This window comes from Callorhinus ursinus, unplaced genomic scaffold, assembly GCF_003265705.2.
Source record: "Callorhinus ursinus isolate GAN/ISIS: 27379988/994484 unplaced genomic scaffold, GSC_fseal_2.0 scaffold5, whole genome shotgun sequence".
In the NCBI taxonomy this organism is placed as follows: Eukaryota; Metazoa; Chordata; class Mammalia; order Carnivora; family Otariidae; genus Callorhinus; species Callorhinus ursinus.
Genome location: NW_027397067.1, coordinates 510,749 through 529,044, shown reverse-complemented (window position 1 = coordinate 529,044; position 18,296 = coordinate 510,749). Strand labels below are relative to the sequence as shown.

Sequence of the window (18,296 nt, the reverse complement as noted above, 5' to 3'; positions counted from 1 at the left end):
TATAAGTCACGTTATTTAAGAGTGTTTTTCAAATATTCCTATCTTTACTTTTTTGTCTGCTTCCCTGATCAGTTATTGCAGTGTTTATCCCACAAATCAGAAGATTAAAATAAGAATTTTTTCACAATGTATGTGGGTTAGAAATTCATCATCTTGATGGCAGTTAGTTAGTGCCAGGCCCTTTACTATTTGCATTATCTTACCCTCAAATGGCCACAAAGAGCTAGGCTGGCTATTACTATCCTTACTTAGCACAAAAAAGACAGAAGATTAGAAAGATTTGGTATCTTGCCCAAGACTGTACAGCATTAAATAAGAAAATTCAAAAAATAAAATGAATATGTAGGGGAGCCTCGGTGGCTCAGTTGGTCAAAGGTTTGCCTCTTGATTTTGGCTCAGGTCATGATCTCAGAGTCCTGGGATCAAGCCCTGCATCAGGCTCCCCGCTCAGTGGGGAGTCGGCTTGTTTCTCTCTCCCTTTGCCCCTCCCCCTCCTCTCACGCACACAACTCTGTCTCTCTCAAATAAATAGATCTTTTTTAAAAAATCGAACCTTAAAAAAATCAATAAAATAAAATGAATACATAAACATATTTCATATAAATATCTCTTTAAATGTACAAAAATGGGAAATTATCAACATAATTTCCAGAGCTAAGTCTTTATCTATTTCAAGTACAGGTGAAACTGATCTACATATTGCTGTAGTAAACAGTAAGTCTAAAAAAGCCTGTGGTCTAAAAGAACTCTCTGTGCTGATGGAATGTTCTACATCAAGTGTCGTCTAATGTGGTAGCCACTAGCCACATGGGTCTATGCTTCAAATGTGGCTAATGTAAGGAACTGAATTTTAGATTTTAATTTTAATTAATTTAAATGTAAATAACCATCTGTGGCTAGTGGCCACCCTATAGGACAGCACAGTCTAAAGGCATAAGAATAAAGAGAAACCAAAACTCTAAATACTTAATAATTGGTTGAAACCTTTGAAAGAACAGTAAATACAAAGTGACAGTGTAAATGAATAAGAAGTAACAGTCTATTTAAAAATATTTCCAAATTATGTTTTATCAAACACTAAAATTCAAAGATGTTAATAGGTATTCCTTGAAAATCATCACTATCATCAAAATGTTGCTAGCAATATTTTTTCTAAAATATACTCTACCAGATCTATGGAGAAAAATATATCAAAATCACATATAATTATTACTGTCCTCAATTCTCCTTGCAAATATATTTATACCCTAGAATACCAGGAAATCCCTGACTAGTCACCTGATGAATACATGGTTTTAGGTCTACTTATTGTGCATAAACAATATTTAGCACATGGTACCCAGAAGAATTTACCATCTATCTTAAGACAACTAAACATTTCCAGATATATGTATGACATTATTTAATATGTTGTGGCTATAAGACATTTATATAGTACAAACTTATTTCTCATGACTCTGTGAATGAAAAAATATTTATGTAAGAAATAGGCTTATAATTAGGTCTGGATCAAACAAGTAAAAAGCTAGACTACTTCAAAATGAACAACTGGAACCTACCAAAAATGGGGGGGTGAGTTGCTTAAGATAAAACCATGTTCAATCCTACTGACTTAACCTCAGGATTTAAAGACCAAAAAGTGTGAGGCAAGTTATTTGTTTCTTTTGAAATTTTGAAGATTGTCCCATTGCCCCTGGCCTCCATTATGTCTAATGAGAGGTCTGTTCTTATCTCACTGGGTTCTCGTATTATATAATGAGTCATTTTCCACTTGTTTCTTTTAAGGTTCTCTTTATCTTTGGTTTTCAACATTTTGACTATGATATGTCTGGGTATGAATCCCTTAGGTTTATCCTACTTGAAGCTCTTGAACTTCTCAGATGAGTAAAGTTCACCAGTCAAATTTGAAACGTTTCAGCCACTATTTCTTCTGCATTTTTTTCTTCTGATATTTTTTTTCTGCACCCTCTTCCCAACTCCCCTGACTTTCTGGCATACTCATTACATGTATGTTGGTGCATTTAATGATGTCCCACATTTCTATGAGGTTCTGTTTTATTTTCTTCATTCTTTTATTTTCCTCCTTTGGATATTTGTCATTTGGGAGATTTCTATAATAATACAGAAATGATTTATTTTGGTGTGCACTAATTCTTCAGAAAGATTGAGTTATTTAAAAGTCTTCACAATCGGGGCGCCTGGGTGGCTCAGTCGTTAAGCGTCTGCCTTCGGCTCAGGTCATGATCCCAGGGTCCTGGGATCGAGCCCCGCATCGGGCTCCCTGCTCCGCGGGAAGCCTGCTTCTCCCTCTCACACTCCCCCTGCTTGTGTTCCCTCTCTCGCTGTCTCTGTCTCTGTCAAATGAATAAATAAAATCTTAAAAAAAATAAAAAAATAAAAAAATAAAAGTCTTCACAAACCTTTTAATCTCTAAAATACTCTGTGGTAGTAAATTTGAGATTAAGTTTTAACATCCTATTGAAATTACCATTTGCTTTTTGGGAAGAATTTTAAATTTGATGAAAGTCTTCAAAATATGTAATGCTTCACAAATTTGTGTGTCATCCTTCTGAAGGGGCTATACTAATTTCTGTACCATTCTGATTTTAGTATAAGTGATACCAAAGTGAGCACTCATCATTTTTTTTTGTTTGTTTTATTCTCTCTCCTTCAGATTGTGCAAGCTCAATTACTCTGGATTCACGTTCTCTAACTTTCTTCTGTCAACTGAAGTCTACCGTTGAGCCTAGCTAGTGAATTTTTCATTTTAGTTATACTTTCTAACTCCAGAATTCCCATTTGGCTCTCTTTTATAGTTTGCATCTTTTCAGTGATATTATCCATTTGATTAGACACTGCCATCATACCACCCTTTAATTCCTAAGACATGGTTTCCTTGAATTTCTGAACATATTTATAATGGATGCTTTGAAATTTTTGTCTGCTAAGTCCAACATCTGGGCCCCTTCAATTGCCTGCACTTTTTCGCCCCCTGTACATGGGTCACACTTCCCTGTTTCTTCACCAATCTTGTAATTTTTTGTTGACAACTGAGCATTTTTGATAATATATTGTGGCAACTCTAGATACGGATTCCTTCCTCTACCCCAGGGGTTGATGTTGTTATTTGCATGGTAGTTTATTCAGTTGTTTCCTGGCTTGTCCGAACTACTTTTTCCTACAGGTTTCAGTATCTGATGCTCCTGCCCCAATTTTTTTTTTTTTTTTGGTTTGTTTTTAATCTTTTCACATGCTCCGATGTCAGCATAAGCCACTTTTTGGTGAAAGGTTATGATTTAAACCCCTTGGAAGTTGGATTTTTACTCTTTGCCATTGGATGTATATACCTTGGAGATTGTTATTATAGTTCAAGGAGGTAGGTTTTTGCCCTCATCCCTCTCCATGAGACAGGGCTTATATTACCCCTCTTTAGTCACTCCTGTGAGGGTATGGCCTTGGGCCTGCCAGACTGCCAGGGATGTGTGTCTTTTATTTTAAAGTCTGGCTTCTTAAGAGTGGCTCCTGGGTCAAAGCAGCTTATTGTTCATCTAGTGTGGCTGGAGGTGGTGCTGAGGCTTGCAGTGTCAGTGAGGCTTGCACCCTGTGGGTTGCTCTGACTGCTCCTGACTGGGTGCAGCCAAGCACACCTTTTTTGACTCCAAAAGTTTTACTGTGATACTAGGAGGGTTTTCCTTGGCTGTGTCTTTTCCCTGATGCTCTCTGTTAAACTTCTGATTGCTTGGCCATTTCCTTGTTGATGTAGTATCACAGAGCTACAGGCACTCTTGGAATTGCTCTTCACCAAGATCCTCATTATTTTCAACAATGCCCTTGGGCATAGAATTGTACTCTGTTCCAAATAAAGTCAGCCCTCTCATACAGTGCCTTAGAGCCCTTCTTCCTTAAAACCTGTTTTCCTCTGGGCAGAACCTCTGAGTCACTCACAGAAGGATAAAGACAGTGTCCCCTTCTCCTGGAGTTATACCTCTGCTGTAAAGTGGGTTCTGGGGGTGGTGGTGGTGGGACTGGTCTGGGGCTGTCTCTCTGGTGTGGTGCTTCTAGCCTATGGGTGAATTGGGGTAGGACAATTGGGCAAGTATTCTTGGCCTACCACACTTGGGGTAGAGATACAACATGGGCTAGGAGATCTCCTACAGTGAAATTGTACCCTAGACTGTGAGCTGAGGGGAGAGGGGACATCATGACTGCAGTCCTAGAGTAAGTGTCCCACAATAGTCTTCATAAGACATATCAGGTTGGTGGGGGGTGAGGTCATGGCTCAAGGGCCACAGACTCCTTGTTCTTCCTAAAATTTAGTAGATTCTCTTGATTCTATTGATAGTGTTTCTCCGTTTACTGTATGCCTTTAGGAAAATTTCCTGAGGCTTTAAATTATTAGTGTTTTTAACCTTTCTCCAGTTAAAGTGTTTATTAGGGAGAGAATCCACTGTGTCTTCACTCTGCTATTCCAGAAGTCAGTCTTCCGTTTTTATCTTCAATGTACTTCCATTAGAAATAATGATCCTTTGGATATATAGCATGTGCTGTGTAAGAAAACATAATGGCTCTTTAGCCATTATTTATAAATTTTGGGAGTATCTGGAAACTATCCATTCTGAATTTGTAGACTTAAGTGTGAGTCGTCCCTTTTTTCCTAAACGACATCTTGATTTGCTTGAAAACAATAAAGGAGTCTAGTACAAAATTACCAAGTCAGACAAAAGAAGTACAGTAGATGCAGTGAGGCACAGAGGTCCACAGAGCCATGATATAAACATCATAAGATTCTTAATAACAATGGCACTTATGGGTTTTTCACTGTACACTAAAACAGTGCCCTGGCTTTTTGCTGAGCAGAGATCCTGTTGCAGGGCTCGATCCCGATCATGACCTGAGCTGAAGGCAGATGCCGAACCAACTGAGCCACCCAGGCGCCCCTAAGCGAGTCTTGAAGAAGGATAAGCCAATCATGCAAAAGGTTGAGAGAAAACAACTTAAAACAGAGAATGGAGCATATACAAAATCCTGTGATGGGAAAGAGCTTTTCCATGTTTAAGGAATTGATAGAAGGCTAAAAAATAAGAGAGGGGGGTGGAGAAAGAAAGAAAGAAGATTACGAAAGTGATAATAAGGTAAAGACTAATATTTGGTGATTTCAATGTATTATTCTTTTTTCGCATTATTCTTAATTTAAAATCAAAGTTACATTTATAATAAAATTAAAATGTTGATAAGCATTTGTAAAGAAAGGAGAAAATGGGATGGGGAGAAAAGCACTGGGTTGGGGGAAGGAAAGAGAGGCATCATTCTGGTGGAGTCACGTGGCTGGACATGGCTGGCACAGTGACGCCTGACAGTGGCTGGGGGTAAAAGCCAAATGATGATGGCCTTGTAGAGCCTGATCTGATAGGGGAGCAGAGATGGTAAATAACTGGCATGTGGGCCAGCCAGCACACCTACCTCCTGCCATCAATGAGTCAACAATGGGGTGACACTAAAAGGTGTTAGATAAAAATTTTTGTTTTAGAAATACAATGCTTGGGACAGGGTGGAGGATGGCTTGAACAGAGAACTTTTAGAGAAGGTCTCCTTAGACCAGTATGAGTTCATTGCTCTAATCAATGAAAAATGTGTGATAGGAAATAGTGAAGTTACAAAGTGGTGTTCACAGGCCATGTTCAGCTGGTTGATATGTTTTCTTTGGCTTATACAGTGTTAAAACATTTATAAACTAGTTAACAAATACCAAACACTGGGAGATTTTATACAAAACTCCAATTTACTATTGTCTGGCAGTACTGGGTCAACACTTGTGGATGAGGCACAAGCTTGTCAGTTCATCTTGTGGCCCCCACCCCCACCTTTGATCCCCAACCCTCACACAACTGCTGTTCTCTCTTGGCCTCTTTGGCCTCTATCAGCATGTGAGCATGCATTAGGAAAACATTTCAAGGAGGAGAGAGAACTCGGTAGTGATTACGGGTAAGGGTCAGGGAAGAGTCTACACTGACCTAAGCTCTCTAAGGAGGTAAAAGGTAGTGGAGAGTAAAGGCAGCCTCAGGGACAGGCAGACCAGATGTACGTTAGAGAAGTTGTACAATCCAAAGGCTGGTCAAATGACCTGAGCCATTTAGCAGGCAGGACAGAGCCAATTAACACAGAACATGGAAATCCAAACTGCTCAGTGGAGGATGCAACTCAAAGCAGTGTGGCAGTGGCGTGGAGGTGTTGCAGTTCCAGCCTTTCCACTATCACTAACAGACCGTAGTGACTCTCTGGCTGACAGTCCTCTTTTGTAAGACATATTTCCTGCTAATTCTCTAGAGGCCTTTTCAATTATTTTAGTCTAAAATAGATTAGAACAGCATCTGAGGTCTCTGAGCAGACACTGTAACAACATATGGCCATGCTCAGCAGGATAACCAGTTGACACCAGCACTGTCCTTAGTAAGCTCTGAAATACTGTGAACTTAGCTGCTAGCCAAGTCACATGAAGATTAGGAGATTTGCATTTTATTTTATTAATTTTTAAAAGATTTTATTTTTTTTAAAAGATTTTATTTATTTATTCATGAGAGACAGAAAGAAAGAGAGAGAAGCAGGCCCCCAAGGATCAGGGAGCCTGATGCAGGACTCGATCCCAGGACCCTGGGATCATGACCTGAGCCGAAGGCAGACGCTTAACCTTCTGAGCCACCCAGGCACCCAAAGATTTTATTTATTTATTTGAGAGACAGAGAGAGAAGAGGGAGGAGCAGAGGGGAAGGGAGACTGACAAGGAGATCTGTGCTGAGCAGATCTCATGACTCTGAGATCATGACCTAAGCTGAAACCAAAAGTCCACCGATTGAGCCACCCAGGTGCCCCAGGAGATTTGACATTTTAAAGTTATATGATGGGTCGGTGTTAATAAAATTGAGTTTCTACTTTGGGAAGCAGTTGAGTATACCCTTTTGCTTTCCTGCTCTAGAATACTCACTGGACAAGGCAGATGTGCACATTCAGTAATACCAAATCTGTGCTGCCAGTGATGGGCAAGCCAGGCCTCAGGCCACAGGTGACACTTCGCTCTCCACCTGGCACTGAGCACTGTTGGTAGGTACCCTATGCCTATCATGAGAGGGACACTGCTATTTTTAGAAGTGATTAACTTAGAACAGCAGAGAGAAAATGTCTCACAGGGAGGAAGTAGGATGTTAGTGGTTTGAGTAAGAGCCTCAGAACTATATTCGTTCCATGAGACAGTTTGACATTCAAAATTCTTGGAATAAAGATCTGGCAAGTGAATGCCACTTATTTAAAATCAATGTTTCACCCATGTCTAACATGTAGACCCTCATCCACGTAAGATTCCTCCTCCCATTTTCATGATTTTAAGCATGTGGTGCAGGGGAGCAGCAGGTCTACAGAAGAGGGGTTCTGTTTTGAGCTGGCTGTTTTAAATAGTATTTATTTATTTATTTAAGAGCAAGCATGAGTGAGAGAGAGCACAAACTGGGGGAAGGGCGGAGGGGCAGAGGGAGAGGGAGACGCAAACTCCCCGCTGAGCAGGGAGTCTGATGTGGGACTCAATCCCAGGACCCTGGGATCATGACCTGAGCTGAAGGTAGACGCTTAACCGACTGAGCCACCCAGGCGCCCTTGAGCTTTGCTGTTGATGGATGTGAGCCCCTGGCTACACACCTGTACAATCCAGATTTACTTAAGTCTATTTCACACCTACTAAAAGCCTGTACTTAATCTGTGCTCAAAATCTTGGTTTCCTTCGCCCAGTAGGCAAATTTACTACAACAAATGCAATTAAGGAATAAGATTATTCTCTAGTGGCCGCTCTCCTAAGTCTGTTAGCACATATGTGCACCTTGGTGAAGAGGCTTGGAGAAAGGTGCTTGATAACAGCACAAAGGCACACTATCCCACACAGGAATGGCATTGCCATACATGAAACCAACCTGTGAATGGCCTTGTGATGCTGCCCTTGTCACCCAGCTATTGCAGTTCTGTTTGAAAGGTAAAGCTCTACTCTGGGTGAAGCAAGAAACAATCATGAAAATACCCAGGGTCTTCAGTTTGCCCCTGCCCCCAGTCAGCCACACCCCACTCCTCCCCCTCCCAGCGGGGTGGGGGTGCGGAGAGGGGGAGAGGGGACTAAGATAGCAGTCAAAAAGTAGTTCAAGAATCTCCTGTTTCAGCCATCAGGAGTCATTTGGCAGGGTTTTGATTCTATGCGTTTCTGAGCCATGAGGGTGAGGCCCGGACCATGTTGGAAGAACTGACTAAAACTGTTGCCAAATGAAACTACATTCCACAGTACATTCCCAGCAGCATAAAATAATACAGATAAGAGGTTCACTGTTCAATCACATTCATAGCATGTTGGAAGTATAAAAGTCCATTATGGAGTTAATATTTGTCTTTAAGAATGTTTTTTTCCTTCTCTTACCAGCTTCATGGCAGATCATGCTAATTAGAGAATACTTTAAGAATTCTAAAAATTCATGTATTGTTAATCTGCAAAAGCAAGAACAAAGCACAAGGAATAAGGAAAACAAAACTGTTGATCTGTAGAGGGAGTTTCAGTGAGACTCTAATTTAATTCCTCTTTGAAGTTTCAAATGCTCCTCCCCAACTTTTGAAAAATATTCATTTTTCCCCTTCCTTTCACTCACTGGCTCAGTTTCATAGAAACACAAGAGAAACAGTAGACTTGTGTGCATGTGTGTGTGTGTGTGTGTGTGTGTGTGTGTGTGTGTGTGTGTGTGTAGCATGTACACCGAGAGGGGAGATTACGTGAACATGTGGGATGTTTACCCCGGTTATGGGAGCAGTTCTTAGCAGTCCACCAAGAATTCCCGGAATCAGAGTCAGTCCGGCCGCTTTCTTCTAGGTCAGTGTCAACTTAAGCAGCCTCTAAAGATCAACAAGGTTCTTTCTCTCCACACATAATTTCTTACTAAGCCTCCATTTTAAGGAAGAAATTGGAGGACACAGTGAAGGGGAAAAAGCAAAAGAAAGGAAAAGGGGGAGGGAGAAGAGGGAGAAGAGAGTTTGGATATGAAGGGGGGAGGAAGAGTCACAGAAAAGAGGGAGGGAAGAGGAAGAAGAGCAGGAGAGAGGGACAGCAGAGGCTGAGTGGGTGGAGGGCCTTTCCCCAGCTCCACCAACCCGCTCGGCAGACGGGAAACCAGATACAGCAGGACATTGTGTTCTTCTCCTGAAAAACAACCACACTGCGCTCCTAAAGTAAACAGTTAATCCTGTTGTTTATCTTTGTAACATGAGGAGATGTTAACAGAACGATTTCTACTGCACAGAAATGTGGTTTTTATTCATTAAAAAAAATCATATTTTCTCTTTGATAAAATAAAAGTGTGACCTATAAACTTTCTAATATCAGCGAACAGGAAGGAATAACAATCTTTCTTCGCTAAAAGTGACTTAACTAAAGGATGCCAAAAAAGGCTGAGAAAAGCCTTTTCTTCACTCAGACATCCTTTTTATTTTTGGAAAATACTGCATTACTGAATCAAACCAAGTCAAACCAAAACAAAACCTGCTGTAAGTTTGGTCCATCCCAAACTTCGATTTTGGGTATTGCTTGTAGAAATAAGACTATAACTGGGCCAAGACAAGAGTAAGAAGAGTACTTTTTATATGTTAACAGAAGTTTGCCCATAGAACAAATTTTCAAAGATATATAGTTATTCTTATACATTTTTATTAATTGAAATTTTTATGGACGTAATTGTGGATTCACATACAATTGTAAGATATGCTATAGAGCTCATATGTGCTCAGTTTCCACCACTAGTGTACTATTATACTAGCAAGTAATGGTACAACATGACACCTAGGATATTGACATTGATACAATCCACCAATCTTATTCAGATTTCACAAATTTTACTTGTGCTAGTGTGCATGTGTTCGTGCATGTATTCAGTCCTATAAAGTTTTACCACCTGTGTAGGATCTCATATCCAGCACCACAGTCAAGAAAGTGAACAGTTCCATCACTACAAGAATCCCTTAGGCTGCCTTATATAACCCACTTCCCACCATCTCCCCATCCCATCCCAACATCTAGACACTATTAATCTGTCCTTCATTTCCAAAATTCTGCCATTTCAAAATGGCAGAATGATCTAGTATATAATCTTTGGGATTGGATTTTTTGCCCCTCAGCACAGTTCCCTGGTGATTAATCCAAGCTATAATGCCTTTTATTTTTATAGCAGCTTTGAGACATAATTTACACGCCATAAAATTCACCACGTTAATAAAAGCAGTAAGTGGCAAAATACACATAATATTTACCATTTTAACCATTTTAAGGTGCAATTCAGTGGCATTAAGTACCTTCACAATGTTCTGCAACCATCAACACTATCTTATTCCAGAATATTTTCATCATCCCAGAAGGAAATCTCAGTCTACTAAAGCAACCTCCTCATCTTCCCCTCCCCCAAGTACCTGGAGACAACTAATCTACTTTCTGTCTCTATGGATTTGCCTATTTTGGATACCTCACATGAATGGAATCATGCAATATGTGGCCTTTTGTGTCTGGCTTCTTTCACTTAGCATATTGATTTCAAGGTCATTCACATTGTACGTCATTCATTTTTGTTGGTGAATATTCCATTTTGGGGTTATTTCCACTGTTTTGCATTTATAAAATAACGGTGCTAGGAACATCTGTGTAGGAGTTACGTGGATATATGTTTTCAATTCTCATGGCTATATACATAGGAGTGGAATTGTTAGGTAACATAGTAACTCTATGTTTAACATTTTTTTTTAAAGGCTTAAAATGTATTTTACTAAGTTGATGCTACATTACTGATCCATTTCTCAGAAAAACTCCAAAGATATCAGGGACAAATAAAACATGGTATACCAATAAAAAATGCACAGTGTAAGTACCTAAGATAGGCACACAGCAACCCTGTTCCTAAGATTGTACTATCCCTTTCAAGAAAAGCTGTGAATAAGAACATCATAGACGAAAAAGGGCCAATCCTGGGTTGTCCTTACCCAGGAAAAAGATGGAGGCAACTTAACACAAGATTTTAAAAAAATATACTAAAATGAAAATCTCTAAGAGAAAATGTCTTCCTTAGGACATGATGGGGTAATATATAGGATATAACAGAACTGTATGTATGTAGTCTGTGACCTCTGTGGACATTTGCCTGAATCCTTGTTACTTCCACTTGTCTAAGTATGTTTATTTTCAAAGTCAAACTCAAATTCCATATCTTTCATGAAGATGTCTCTCATTTCAGTAGTGAAAACAATTCTTCCTTTTTCTTTGTAATCAAAGTGGGTTTTTTGCCTTTATTTTAGTTCTTATCACATTCTGCTCTGTATTATAAACATTTGAATAGATCTTTTTTCTCTACTTTTTGCCTGGAAGTTTCTTTATTTTCCCTTTTTTCATTAAGCTTTTAATTTTAATTCCAGTATAGTTGAAATACAATGTATTAGTTTCAGGTATACAATATAGTGATTCAGCAATTCTATACATTACTCAGTGCTCTGTACTCTTAATCCCCATCACCTATTTCACCACCCCCCTCCCCCAAATTCCCTCCTGGTAACCATCAGTTTGTGTTCTATAGTTAAGAGTCTCTTCCTTTCTTTCTTTCCTTTTTTTAATAAAGATTTTCTTTCTTTATTTGACAGAGTGAGAGAGACAGCGAGATGGAACACAAGCAGGGGGAGCGGGAGAGGGAGAAGCAGGCTCCCCGCTGAGCAGGGAGCCCAACGCAGGGCTTGATCCCAGGACCCTGGGATCATGACCTGAGCAGAAGGCAGACGTTTAACGACTGAGCTACTCAGGTGCCCCAAGAGTCTGTTTCTTGATTTCTCTCTTTTTTTCTTTCCTTTGCTCATTTGTTTTGTTTCTTAAATTCCATGAGAGAAATGATATGGTATTTGTCTTTCTCTGTCTTATTTTGCTTAGCATAATACTCTTGAGCTCCATCCATGTTGTTGCAAATGGCAAGATTTCATTCTTTTTTTAAAAAAACATTTTATTTATTTATTTGACAGAGAGAGAGAGAGAAAGAGCAAGCAAGCACAAGCAGGGGGAGCAGCAGGCAGAGGGAGAGGGAGAAGCAGGCTCTCTACTAAGCAAGGAGCCTGATGCAGGGCTCGATCCCAGGACCCTGAGATTATGACCTGAGCCAAAGACAGATGCCTAACTGACTAAGCCACCCAGGTGCCCTGAGATTTCATTCTTTTTTATGGTTGAATAATATTCTATGGTATAGATATACCCGCCTCTTCTTTAACCGTTCATCTATTGATGGACACTTGGGCTGTTTTCATGATTTCAATATTGAAATAATGCTGCTAAAAACACAGGGGTGCATATATCCCTCTGAATTAGTGTTTTTGTATTTTTGGGTAAATACCCAGTAGTGTGATTGCTGGATCACAAGGTAGTTCTATTTTTAACTTTTTGAGGAAACTTTATACTGTTTTCTACAGTGGTCACACCAGTTTCCATTCCTACCAACAGTGCACAAGTGTTCCTTTTCCCCACATTCTCACCAATGCTCATTATTTCTTGGGTTTTTTATTTTAGTCATTCTGACAGGTATAAGGCAATATTTCATTGTAGTTTTAATTTGTATTTCCCTGATGATACAGAAATAAATCCACAATTATATATATGGTCAATTAATCTTTGACAAAGGAGTAAAGAATATAAAGTGGGAAAAAGAGAGTCTCTTCAACAAATGGTGTTGGGAAAACTGGACAGTTACATGCAAAAGAATTAAACTGGACCACTTTCTTATACCATTCATACAAATAAATTCCAAATGGATTAAAGACCTAAATGTGAGACTTGAAACAAACAAACAAAAAAATCCTAGAAAAGAGCACAGGCAGTAATTGCTCTGACATCACCCATAGTGACATTTTTCTAGATATGTCTGCTGAAGCAAGGGAAATAAAAGCAAAAATAAACTATTGGGACTACATCAAAATAAAAAGCTTCTGCACAGTGAAGGAAACAATCATTAAAACTAAATAAAAGTCAACCTACTGAATGGGAGAAATATTTGCAAATGAAATATCCAGTAAAGGGTTAGTATCCAAAATACATAAAGAACTAATACAACTCAAAACCCCAAACCCAAATAATCCAATTAAAAAATGGGAAGAAGACATGAACAGACATTTCTCCAAAGAAGACAAACAGATGGCCAATAGACATATGAAAAGATGCCTAGGAGTTTCTCAAGGGCAGTGATTGTATTTCTTATTCCTTATGTGCCCAACACAACTCTTAGCTCAGAGCTTTATACATTACAGATGATCCACATATGCTTGGTATACCAAGTTGAATTAATTAACAAGTATTTTTTCAGGCTTTTTGGGGATAGACGATATAAGCTGTAGTTCCTACCCTCAGAAACAGTAACAGGTACTTAAAATGCTTTCTACAGGTAATTCATAAGGTGAGACTTCTACATTATTCTAAAGTATAGGTATGGGAAGGGAAGTATTAGTATTCCAGTGAAATAGTAAGTTAGAACAAAATAAATGCAGGAAAGGAGGGAGGGAGGAATATTAACTAAGAAAGTTTATTACTCAAATGTACCAAATTAACTCAGCAGCCCTGGGCTGATTGTGGTTTTGTTTTCTCTCAATTTATTCCCCAACTCCTCTCGAATGAGGGGTCATTTGTTATTCTCACTTTTCTGTGTCTACTCAGCACTGAAACCTGAAGAGACAAAGGCCTATGACTGAGAACAGAGTGAGGAACAAGGCACACAAGGGGCATAGTTTTGATAGTGCCATAGGTAATCCACTGATTCCTCTGGATCACCAAATAGTATGTCAGCAAAAGCAAGAGTCATCACAGCCTTTCTCAACCGGGATTCTGCAAGGGAATTGAACCCTAAAACTCTGAGGCTGCACTGCATGTAATGAGTAAGAACCCTCCATTGCATCTAAAATGGCACCAGTTACATGCACTCTTAGGAGAAATGAGAATAAGCTTCAGGGTTCTGTACTCCCAATGTGGGAGCCAGTTTAGAGTAAATGAACCTGAGAGTAAACAGCACTACTGTATTGGGCCTATTGAAACAACAGGGAACAGTGTTTAATCAGTCTTGGATGATTTCCTTCTGAATCAGGGTTTCACACTTTAGGCTGAGTAACTGGCCTAGAAACTCGTCCTACCTAATGCAATGGCTTATAGATCATCTGTTTGTGAAGTACAGGTACATATTCTACCTACTCTGACTCTACCAAATAAAAGACAAATTACCTAGGCAAAAGGCAGACATATATGGCTTACTGTTTTTTTTCTGAAATATCAATGGTGATTTTCTAAATTCTGCAATCCTAAGAATATCTGTTCTAGAAACAGTATCACTGAGAAAAATATTAAATTGCTTTACAATATTTTATAATAAAGTAATTTCAATTTCAAAGACTAACCCATACTCAGTTTACTGTATTGAGAAGAGACAAGGGGTCATTTTTAGAAGACAACTCTATTTCTCAGAGAGAAGGAAGTTTCTCACGTATGAATTTGTTCCATTTCCAGCCCGCCTACCTCAGTACATAGGACTGCCTGCCACACCAGCTGACATTCCATTGAGCTTCTTACCCACCCTCAACTTTCCACCTAACCTGGGCACCCAGGACACCCACTGCCTACAGGTCTTTCTTTTGCAATGACTACTGCTTATCCTACATCTATCTGTTCACTCTCCAAACACCAGCTTTCGCATGTAGACTAGCAAACTAGCATACTTTGAAAGTTCAGAGCAGTCTCCTTTCAGCTGGTAGCCTGCTTTGCACTCTTTCCTGCCAACCTTCTAGAAGTATGGGCTTCACTTATTTCCATTTATCACCTCTTATTTGCTTTTGTGATAATTTAGAAGTTTTTGGAAACAATCTCAAATTTACTAAAAGTTCTAAATACAGTACAAAGCATGTTTTTTTCCTGAATCATTTGGGAATAAGTTTATACAAACAAGGACTTTCTCTTACATAACTGCTATACAACCATCAAGGGGAGGAAACAAACACCTAATTCTCAGACCCCACTCGCTTCACCCATTGTTCCACTCATGTCCTTTGTAGCAAAAGGAGATAATTCAGAATCATGTATTGCATTGAGTTGTCATGTCTCTTTAATCCTCTACAATCTGGAAGGGTTTCTCAGCCTTTCTTTGACTTTCATGACCTTAACATTTTCAAAGAATATAGGCCAGTAATTTTGTAGTGCAAAAACCTTCAATTTGGGTTTGTCTGATATTTTGTCATGATGAGATCCAGCCTATGTATCACTGGTAAGAATAAAACAAAATTGATGCTATGTTCTTTTAAATAGTTGGTACAATATTTCAATTTGTCCCATTACTAATGATGTTCACTTACTATTTGATTAAGGTGATGTCTGCCAGGCTCCTCAGCTATTTCCTTCTGAAATTTAAAAAAATATTGTGGGGTAGATACTTTCAAATTATGTAAATATCCTATTCCTTATCAAAAGTTTTAAAAAGATTTGATTTATTTGTCAGAGAGAGAGATAGTGAGAGCAGGAACACAAGCAGGGGGAGTGGGAGGGGGAGAAGCAGGCTTCTTGCTGAACAGGGAGCTCAATGCGGGGCTCGATCCCAGGACCCTGTGATCATGACCTGAGCCGAAGGCAGATGCTTAATGACTGAACCACCCAGGTGCCCCCCTTGTCAAATTTTTAATTCATTCATTTTTATATATGTGTGGACTCATGGATTCTTATACTATGGGCTATAATCCATAAGTATTATTTATTTTGATGTTCAATTTGTCCCAGATTTATTTTGATGTTCAAATTGTCCCATCCTTTGCAAGCTAACTCCTGTATCCTTTTGATGTCTCCATTGTTCTCTGAGAATGTTCTTACTTTCTGACATAATGAAATGTTCAAAGCTCATCTTATATTTTCTCTCATCCAAAACTGTAATCAGCGATTTCACCAAGGAGCCCTGGTTTCTTTCAGATATTTAAAAGCTAATATCTGGGTGCTAAATGTTCTCATTGCTACCAGAGTATCGCTGCCTCAGGACCTCTTAGTAGACAGAGCTAGGGAATACACACACACACACACACACACACACACACACACACACTCTCTCTCTCTCTCTCTCTCTCTCTCTCTCTCTCACACACACACACACACACAGTAATACACATTTACTTCTGTTTATTCATCCATTCATCTATTTTGAAAACTATGAGTTGACCCCACCTTGGGATTCATTTCAGTTTTCTCCTTTTCTACATTTTGTTAACTCACAGGTACCTCAAACTCACCACGTCTAAAACCAAACATAATTTTTCTAGTTTTCTCCAAATCTGTTCACCCTCCTAAATTTCTCATCTCATTTAATGATACCATTTATTTTGTTGCCCAAACCTTAGAATCCTTCTAGATTCTTCCTTCCCCTCCACCTTCCACATCCATTCATGGAGTCTCACCTTTTCCACTTCTCAACTATTTCCAGATGTGCACCATCTTTTTATCCATTAACAGACAAGTTAGACATCTTGCTTTTCACGCAGGCATTTACAGTTACTTCCTCTTCTCTTCAGAAACTTCCAGTGTATGACATGTAGCACATGTAGAGAAAAATCCGAAGACTTTGCTATAGAAACTAGAACAAAGTTCCAGATCTTCTCATGACCAGAACACTGACCCTATTCCTTCTATCTTCATTTACAATGTATGAAAAGCCACACTGGCCTCCCTGCTGTTTTGTAAACAAGCCAAGCATGTCCATGCCTTGCAGCCTTTTGCACTCACCCTGTCTGCCTGAGATACTCTTCCCCCAAACACCTGCATGGTTTGTTCTCTTACCTCCTTTGGAATTTTTCTCGAATATTATCTTCTCAGTGAGGCTTTCCTTGATCCTTAGGTAAAAAGAGTAACCACTCAACATTCACTATCCCCTTATCCAACTTTATTTAAAGCCATAACCACTATTACTTTCTTATACTGTATCTCTTTGTCTGCTGTCAGTCTTCCCCAATGTTCCATTAATTCCATTAGCACATAGATTTTTGGGTTTGTTTGTTTTAAAGATTTTATTTATTTGACAGAGACAGAGTGCATGCGTGTGCACAATAGGCAGAGGGGCAGGCAGAGGGAGAGGAAGAAGCAGGCTCCCCACCCAGCAGAAAGCATGAGGTGGGGCTGGATCCCAGGACCCCAGGATCATGACCTCAGCCAAAGGCAGATGCCTAACTGACTGAGCCACCCAGGTGCCCCAGCACATAGATTTTGTGGGTTTTTTTTTTTTTGTCAGTCTTATTTATTGTTGTATCCCTAACTCCCAGAACAATGTGTGACATATGATAAATATTTGGCGAATGAATGTTTCCTCATGGTCTTTAGTTACATTATATAGTAGATTAATATTCTATCATGTAGTATGTCATAATTAAATAATTCTCCTTATACTGGATATTTAGGTTGCTTCTTCCCCTCCCGCCCCCATTATAAGGCACTGATACCATGAAGAACTGTGTGTGTGTGTGTGTGTGTGTGTGAATTTTTTTGTTTGCTTTTCATCAATTAAATTTCTAGGGATTACTGGGTCAAAGAGTGTATCTTTATTGCTGTATGTTATGTACTGCTCTCCAAAATAGTTGTAATGCTTAAAAATTCCAATAGCAATAACTGTGCATAAAGAGTCCTATAATTTTTCTAAATAATATATATAATTCAAAATTTTCAAGTATTACAGAAATATGTGACACAAAAGTTTCCCTCCCCTTCTTGTCCTCCATTCTCCTAGTTCCCATATGCTTACACAGATATTCTCTGTAATTTGTATTTTACATATCCTTCCGCAGTTTTTCTCTCTTTCCCTATCACCCTCTCTCCCTCTATCTCCCTCTTCCTCCCTCCCCACCCCATATATATATATATATATATTCTCCAAGGAATATAGCACATTTCAAATCTGCTCCTTGTTTTTTGCATATAACCAATGTCATAAATTTTTCTTTCTTTTTTTTTTAGGGAGGGGGAAGGGCCTGAGGGAGAAAGAGAATCCCAAGCAGGTTCCACGTCTAGCACAGAGCCCAATGCGGGGCTCAATCCCACAGCTCTGAGATTATGACATGAGCTAAAATCAAAAGTCAGATACTTAACCAACTGAGCCACACAGCGCCCCAATGTCACAAGTTTTTTCTGTATCAGTTCATAGAATGCTTCCTCATTCTTCTTTTTGTAATTGCATAGATAGCTGTATGGCATTCTATTATATGGATGTACT

At 39.2% G+C, this 18,296-nt stretch overlaps 1 protein-coding gene and 1 non-coding gene across 14 annotated transcripts in view; both read right to left on the bottom strand.

Annotated features, from left to right (window-relative positions):
• The window catches only part of SPIDR (scaffold protein involved in DNA repair), a 584,775-nt gene that overhangs the window by 84,768 nt on the left and 481,711 nt on the right, over window positions 1–18,296 (bottom strand). The gene's annotated exons all lie outside the window — the stretch shown is intronic.
• Window positions 2,531–2,634, bottom strand: LOC112823730 (U6 spliceosomal RNA). The gene has a single exon (XR_003208107.1). It is a non-coding gene; the product is annotated as a U6 spliceosomal RNA (small nuclear RNA).